Source organism: Falco naumanni, chromosome 8 (assembly GCF_017639655.2).
Source record: "Falco naumanni isolate bFalNau1 chromosome 8, bFalNau1.pat, whole genome shotgun sequence".
NCBI lineage: Eukaryota > Metazoa > Chordata > Aves > Falconiformes > Falconidae > Falco > Falco naumanni.
In genome coordinates, this window is record NC_054061.1 from 12,859,842 (window position 1) to 12,868,442 (window position 8,601).

Consider the following 8,601-nt stretch of genomic DNA (forward strand, 5'->3'; position numbering starts at 1 on the left):
TAAATCCTGACAGGAACCACCGAATGGCCTGGAAATTGTAGATTTACTCAGCCCAGTGGTTCAGCATCTGTTTATCCAAAAAAATAGAGGTTTGTGCCCAAAATCTGGATTTGAACATAAGCAGGTTGAAGGAAGACCGCAAACTGAAATTGGAGTACTTGGATCCATAGTTTGCTTATTATAAATTACTAGAATTTTAGTTATCTGTTAAAATGCACCATAGGATTTGCAGCTTGAGTGACAGGAAGGCTCGTGTCCCAGGGGGCAGGTGAGGGTAGGCTGTGGTGCACCTGCAGCTCCATCCTGCCAGGGAACAAAGCACCCTCACGGGAGAAAGTCATTCCCGGACACTGTAAGAAACCGTGTATGGCTTTGATTTCACCGCGACCTGTCCCAGGTGAAACCAAATGAGAAGGTACAGTACTGACGTGAAAAAAAGACATTTCCTAAGTCTTCTTCAGGCCATGTTTGCATCTGCTAAACACCTCAGGGTGTTTCCTAGGCAGTGCTGAGCTGTAATCCTCCTAGCTGAAATACGACAGTAGAAAACCAGCACCTTGTGTGCCCTGGGTGAGGCAGAATGCTGCAGAATGCATTAATTCTAAGAACAAAAAAAGTTAGTATAAACATAAAAAAGCATATAAAACTTTTATAGCTGCTTTGGTCTATTATGAAAAGAGACTAAAAATAATTTCAATATGTTCTTAAAAGGTACTTTTTTCCTTTGGTTCTAACTCAGTAAAAATGTATCAACAGATGAAAGTTAAATACAGGTTAATGAAACAAGTTAGAGACAAAGAATTCTGGAGACAATGTAGACATAAATACCTACTTATTCTAGCCATAAATAATTTTCTTGGTTTAGTTTGATTGATTTGGGGTTTTTTCCTGATCACAATTATAGAATATATTAGATTGAAATTAGAATATATTAGCTTGAAACATCCATCAGTTCACTTGTCAGTGAGTGAGACCGTTAGCCAGGTATTCAGATTGATGGTTTTGCAGCAGTACCTACTGCAGGAAGGATAGAAAGAGGGAAATTAAGAAACAATTTTAAGGGGAAAGCATTTTTTTTAAGCAGCCCAGTGGACAGTATAGAAATAATTTAAATTGTTCCGTAATTTGGAATTCATGTTTCCTTGTAGCATTATTAAGAAAAAGTGTTAAATTGATTTTAATTTCTGAAGTTTCCCTTTGAGGATGTGGTCTTAGCAAAGCAAGCACTAAAGGTCTCAGTTTACAGAAGTATTCAGACATTGCCGTGAGCCATCTATGACTGACAATCCTGAGATAAACATTTTTTTTATTTCTTCTGGTGTCCCTCAGTTTTTATATTTCTGTTTCTCATCCCAGTGGATACAAAGCAGCAATAAATTAAAAATAAAAATTAAAGAAATCGTGAGTATTTTCACACTCTAAGACTTCAGCAGGGTTTGAACCAGGCATCGGCTCCATGGAGGAAGCTGTTTGGCTCTTTTGCCTTTGACATTTATTCATCATTTTCTTGTATTTCAAATATTTTGCAAACTTTCATTTTTCTTGAATTTAGGTCTCTCCTGGTTTTATGTTCATTACAGTGCCAAATAAAAAACAAGTCACCATTTATTTGCATAAAATAAAAAGCAAACAGAGAAAAATCAGCAATGATGTGAATTTTAACTGTAGATATGGGACTGGAAATTTTCATCCAGCTGCCTGCATTTAAACCACCTTTCCCTTCATGCTTTTTGCTTTCATCTGTGAAAATATTGGTATTGGTATTACCTGTATTTGGCAACTGTTTCACAACCAGCATTTACTGTTTAAACTGTGTATCCTATGCACAGTATTATCTCAGGTTCATTTATATTAGAGACAAAAAAATGGATGACAAGTTGGAAGAAAAGGATATTAGTACTCATTTGTACTAATTTGTACTTTTTGTACTCATTTGGGATTTTGCATACAAGTTGCTGTCCTACAACTCTAAGACACTTCAGGCACAAGCCAGAAATCCTTGAGGAAGAGTTCAAAGGGTGAGCAGGGTGTCTTTGCATGAGTCAGTTAAATTTATTATTTTCTTTTATCTGTCCAGGGGCAAATACCACACCGGAAGACAGAATACTCACAAGCTGACATCTGAAAGATTCTTTAACTGCAAAGAATATTGAAGTTTTTGCAGGAATTATCTTCCATATCTAAATAGCTGCTGCTGCTTCTTCACAAACTATCGGGCTTTCACAGGAAAAGCAGAAGGAAAGAGGAAGGAGGGGTAAGCAGGAAAACGAACTGCAATGAAATAATCGGTTAACATAAATATGAAGCTATTAGACCAATATAAAATATAAGGGGAGTTGCAAATATTCATCGGTGTCCCTGTGCACAGAGTATCTCAGAGCAGCCTTTTGTGCAAATATCCTCCCTCTCAGTCCAGGCTTTGATCTTCCCTGAACTACTCCAGTTAGGCTGCAGTGCTAGCATTCTCTAGTTGTTCCTGAGGAATAGTGCTCGTGGCTTTCTTCTTCTCTGATTATACAGTGCAATTTTATTCTACAGTGTTCAGAAATATGTGCCCTGTTAGGTCTTCAATTAGGTTTAGAAATTTATGCTGTGTTTTTAAACCTTTAAAATTTTGCCTTTTTCAAGCCTGCTGTATTCTGGTTTAAATCCTTTCTTTGGAAGTTTTCACTAATAATATTTTTTTTTCCCCCATTTAATAAAGCTCTCTGCAAAGCATAACATTGCTCAACTAACACTTCCTACTACTCCTTCCAGTGCTTCTCCGCGCCGATGCTGTGGATGCAGTTCCATTTTGTTTTGCTTCCTGAATGAAGGAAATTACATTGTCTGCCTTGTTTGTTCCATTTCTCTTTCCTACATGTGGTACTAATTGGGCAAGCATATGTTCATCAGTCAATGAGTAAAGGGGAGCAAGCAGATCACAAGCACCCCAGGCTGTTGCTCTCTTGGCACTAAAGAATAAAATGAGAAAGACTGTCCTATTATACTCCACAGCCCATATCCAGAGCAAATATCACCCTGAAGGTTGTTAGCATTGCATGGGGTACAAATAAGATCAGCTGAACACAAGCTGTCCTTCTGTTGTCCTTAGCTAGGAAACAGATTTGCTACAGCTTGAAAGTTCACTGAGTCATAATTTGATCAAGATTGAAAAATCAGTCTCTGGGAAGTGAACCTGGCCAGTATTCAAGCAGCATGTACTTAGATTTAACAACACATACCAATCAATCTGGGTCTGGGAAGATAGCAGCATGCCTCAGAATTGGGCGATATGAGAAATATTACTACTTCAAGAAGAGTAAAAGAAAAAATTCCCAGCAGTTGACAGACTCTCCTGCTCCACCACTACTATTCTCAGTTTGAAAGTTGTATATCGGCAGTCAGACTCTGTTCTTTTAGGAAAACAGAAATTCCCATGTGCTTTTTTTTTTCCCTTTATAAAGAGTACAGCCAAAAAAAAGCCCAACCAGTTCCCATCCAGGTTTGCAAGTTGTCTTAATTGACAATAGTGTTGATGTGTGAGAAATTGCGTAGTGTAGTTTTATCGCGTGTCTTGGCAGCGCCTTTCTCCCGCTGATACTCTCTGCAATCAAGTCAAAGCACAGACATCTGCCTCTGTGTGTATGATACTTGCAGTACAAAAGCAGCGATGATATCCAGAAAGATCACAGGCATGTTAAGCCAGCTCAAACAGCTTGATGCCATTATTTCAACATCATATGTTTAAAGAGCAGATATTCTTTCCCACACATAGTCTTGTGAATGTTAAATAGTATTTATAATTATAGACTCCCAAGATACATACTCTCTTTCCTTTTCACATCCTTCATGGTGGAGCTAACACAAACACAAAGTGAAAGATCAGGGCAGATGAGGTTTGACTTCACCTTAGCTTTAGTAGCTGGAAAGCAGCAGACGGAAAGCAAACTAAGGCGAAGGGTCAGTTATGAAGATGCCATAGATTTCTGGGATGATTTCATGACGATTTTGCCCACCTGGGAAATCCTGTGATATCAAACATTACTGGATTCTTTTCATGCATGGTTAGGCCTTTCAACTTCCAAGATACCTAATGATTTTAAAATCAGCAGTTTGCTTTCCATGTGATCTTCACCTAGAGTTCTCAATGCACTCTCTAAACAGCCAGGGTAGAATAAGCAGAGCCTAACCCCTAGAAGGAGAAAATACTTTAACTCCTCTTCAAGCTGTTGATTCAATATGGGTCCATCTTGTATTTTCATTAAAAGTAAAGTTCCTGTGGCCTCTAGCAAAGAAGAGGATGTTTGTGTTAGTTTTTCGTGCTGAAAGATGGCCAGGTAAGATGGTGACTAAAGGTGAGAGACCTGAACTCAGCCTTCTCATCACTTCTCAGTATTCTTCTGCGTATGTAATGAAGAGGGGTTTATGGTCCAGCCAAATATTTGATGAATAAGCTGTCTGAGTGCAGTGCTAATGTGTGACCTGGCTCTGGCTTTGTATCCTCCTTTCCAAAAGGCCACACACAACTATCGCTGCCTGTAAAATGCCACAGAAATCTTCCAGTTGTAAGAGCAAGGACTTTGTTTTAGCTAGTCATATTATTCAGGTCACCAGAGTATGTCATATTTTGAAAGCACAAACTCCAAGCTATGTATGGAAATGGGAAATGTTAAAAGCTGTAATTTTCACTCTCTGACTCAGGGTTTCACCACTGAGAATTTGCATGCTTTTTATTGTTGTTGCGGTTTTACCTTACTTGGGTTTTGCTTTTTTCTCGTCCTTCAAGTAGCAAAGACAACAAATCTCTATTTAGGAACATATCTACCTAACACACTGAAAAGGGGAAGATGACATCCATTTTCTAGCGTGTGCCTTCCCTGCATTCTCCTCTGCTCCCTGAAGAATCATTCCCACTGGCGTTTGATACATTTGTGCTAAGGCATACTTTGAGCAACAAGGAAAAGCCCCAGACAGCACAGGCTGTTGAGGCACGTTCATGTCATACACTGTTCCAGCCTGGTTCCTTAGCAGGGAGAGCTGCTTCAGTGAGAAGGAAGCCACAAGACCTGCACGCGTGTCTGAACTGGCAGTACCAGCTGCCAGAGGACCAGGACCGTCTTTGTTGTGCCTCCTCCAGTAACTATAAGCTCACCAACCTTCAACAGCTTGCTTCACGGGAGAGGATCTTAGATACGTCCCGGTGGGCAGCTTGAAGAGGCATAAAAATGCTTCTGTCTTTTAAAACTAACAAGAGCTTGGATGGGCAGACATTTCCTTACTTGTCATTATTTTATGTTCTTCTGGCAAGAATTCTACAGTTTATGTTATCATATATAGCATATTTCTCTTATTAATGCAGCATGGGTTTTTTATTTATAGAACTGTACTTTGCAGTGAGCTCCAATAAATATTTGTGGCAGTGAGTTCCCAGAGTTAATCACATGTTGCGCAACAAGCATTTATTTTTATGTTTCCATTTTAAATTCAGTTAACATGTAATTCCATTGACTGTCCTGTGGCTGTCTGGCCATTTTTATGTTTCTGATTTCTGTAAAAATATACACTTCTATGATTTTTAATTCCTTCTCCTAAAGAAATTTGTTCTGTCCTCCCCTTCCAACTGCTGCAGAGCTCAGACAAAGATAGCAAGAGGAATGGTCTGCAATTAAATGCCAGGGAACAGACCTCTGTCGGAAGAGCCAGACTCTCTGGGGATAGTTTCTCAGGAAAAAAAATTCAAAAATTGCTGCACTGAGCTACCTTTTCCCTTTGTTTCATAAAATGTAGGGTAAAATCAACAAGTACCATTGCAAGTCATTTTCTAGGGGTGGGAACCCTCTTGCCTCCTTAACCATTAGCATTAGATTTCCAACCTAAGCTAATTGATTTGCTGAAAAGAAAGAGTATGTCTATCCTTGATTAAAACAATACTAGGACTTGACGCTTCGTGCCACATTTTCCCTCTTTGTCATATGGAGGATATAGATGTTGCGCTATAAGGGCTACCTCCAGGAAAGGCTACTGTAGGTCTGGAAGCTTTAAGTAAGAGTGTATGCAGTCTGCTGCTTTGTGATACCTTTTTATATAAGCAAAATGCAGAGCCTAGTAAGACTATAAATTCATTAATGTTTGTGAAGTGCTGCAAAAACTTAAATAGAAAGTGCTTTTGAAATCAGCATCACTCAGGAAGATATTCACCTAAGCCTTTGATTTTATTGGTCAATAAACTGGTAATCACCCTCCCACACTGCCAAATAGATCTTTGCTTTTCTTCACTCATGTTTCTAGTTTAACAGCAATATGCCCCAGAGCAGTAACTATGCTCTTCCTTGTCAGAGCTTGGATTGTTTTTCTCCAAAGTAATATTCCAGGAAGATCATTCCATCATAACAGGATTTTGAAGGCAGTTAAGAAGCTTTGGTTGATTCCCATTTCTTATTACCAATAAATGCAAAAGCAGATACAGAAGAACGTTATCATATTGTTTTCCACAGCAGTGAAAGGTAATGTCAGGCAATCAGAATAGGAATTAGGGTTCCCAACCTGAACTTTGTACCATTTATTATTATTAACTTCTGCAGTTGCTTGAGGGTTGCTTTCTCACCCCACAACAGCTGGAAGAAAGTTGTCACATGAATCCATCTCTAGTTCCTGCTGTGACCACACCAGTAATGAAATCTCATGTATTATCCATGTTGATTTGAGATCCATGGAAGGATTTTCTCCAGTCATAAACATCTTAGAGTTTGCAAGAGTGTTTTGACTGATTTTTCAAAGGCAGTCACAACTCTGTCTCCACCTTTATTTTAAATAATTTATAATGATTTTTAAGTTTTTTGTGAACTAACTTGAGGAAGGGGGAAAAGAGAAGTAAGCACAGCTATATGGCAATAAATTATATTTAGCCAGAAACTGACTTTGAAAGTTGTTATTTAGTAACCTGATGCTACAGTTGCTACAGTTGTTGAATATGTCTGGCTAAGTCAGACTGCGATCATAGTTAAGTCAGAGTTAGCATCTTCCAGCTGAATACTATTGTTATTACTATTATTAATTCCAAAAGTTTTCCTTTTAAAAATTAAAACCCTCAAATGTGTAGCAAAGCAAATGCAGCATTGCTTCAAATGATATGTATCTGTTGTAAGAGCATTCTGTAGTTCGTAACAACATCCCCAATCTATTACAAGTTGTGCCTGTAAAACCCACGTTGGAGCTGGGAGGAGAGGACAGACGGGGAAGCTCTAGGCTACAGTCACTAGTCAGCAACTGTTCTGACAGGACCAACTTCAAAGTTCCCTGAGCATGACAAAAACCAGCTGGCTTGCATCTACGTGTGTGTTTGTCTGAGAAATCAATGACAAAAGCTTCTACAGGTGAGTGCCAGAACGACCACATTTACCAACAGTCCCTCCAGCCTGCACTACCTACAAGGACAAGCAGACAAGGAACCAGAATGTTACTTCTAGATTGTCATTAAGGTTTAAAATTTAAAAAAAAAAAAAAAAAAAAAAAAGAGGAAAAAAAAAAGAATGGTCTACATTGTCCTCTCAGTGCTGCTGCCCAGCTGGTGATCACAGATAGTTCTTTTATCAGTCCTTCATTTAGCTAGAAAGGACTGAAAGGAGAAAGCAGCATATTACGTTGACCAAGCTCCCATAGGTCCTCAACAACTTTGCTCCCTCTAGCATCTTTCAACCTCTTTATGCAAAAAGAGAAGGTACAGTTCCTTCTACCATAGCAGCAACCATAAGGACTCAATGCTGGGAAATGAAGAAGAGAATACTCTCCATTCACAGATCTATGGAGAAACTGCATCAGCCTCAGAAATGCTACGATGCTATTATCCAGTTTCCCCAGGAACTTCTCATAAGATATGATTTTTGGCTCACACAGACTTTTCATGGATTTACCAGGCACAGTCCAGCTAGGGAGCAGTTACAATATTAAGTACGAATTTATTCAACTCTTTGGTTTGCTAGAAAGTCCTTCAGAAACTGTCAGGAAAGAACACTGCAAAGTAGACCTGAGCCTTCTGCCCAGGGAGAATAAACCTGAACATTACTGGCTTAGGGAGGCAGGTGATGTTAAAGCAGTTTGAAGCCAGTTCTGCTGCCCAATTGCTCTTCTAAATGCCAAATAGAACTTACTCAACAGCAGAAATTAAATTTCCACCAGGCATTTCATTTATTAGAAGACTGTAAACCAAGAAAAGCTTCGAGAAATTATTTTTTCAAATTATCTTAATGTTAAAAAAAAAAAAAGAAGGAAAAAATAAATAAAAAGAAAATCTGTTTTGCTGGTCCAGTAGTTTTCCTTGCAGAGTATACCTGCTAAGCTGCAAGAATTCACAGCTTCTGACTACAGGTATCAACACCACTGAAAGTCTGCTGTAAAGAGCTAATAATGTGTCTTAGTCTGCCAGCAGCATCTGTCCTCAGAACAAATCAAACCAATTGGACCAAAAATTATAATGCATAACAGCTTAATTAAGTTGCAGATCCTAATTAGGCACATTTAAAGACATTTCTGGCCACAATGCCTGCTCTCTTTTTCCCTTTGAAACCTAATGCTGCACAGTGAAGTGCTTTTTCAGTTCTCTGAGCCCTCAGCGCTCCACCA

At 38.9% G+C, this 8,601-nt stretch overlaps 1 long non-coding RNA gene across 1 annotated transcript; it reads left to right on the top strand.

Moving 5' to 3' along the window:
* Positions 1 to 1,832: 1,832 nt before the first annotated feature.
* On the top strand, positions 1,833 to 7,512 carry LOC121093096. The gene is made up of 2 exons (XR_005829483.1): positions 1,833 to 2,254; positions 4,772 to 7,512. It is a non-coding gene; the product is annotated as an uncharacterized LOC121093096 (long non-coding RNA).
* Positions 7,513 to 8,601: the final 1,089 nt, after the last annotated feature.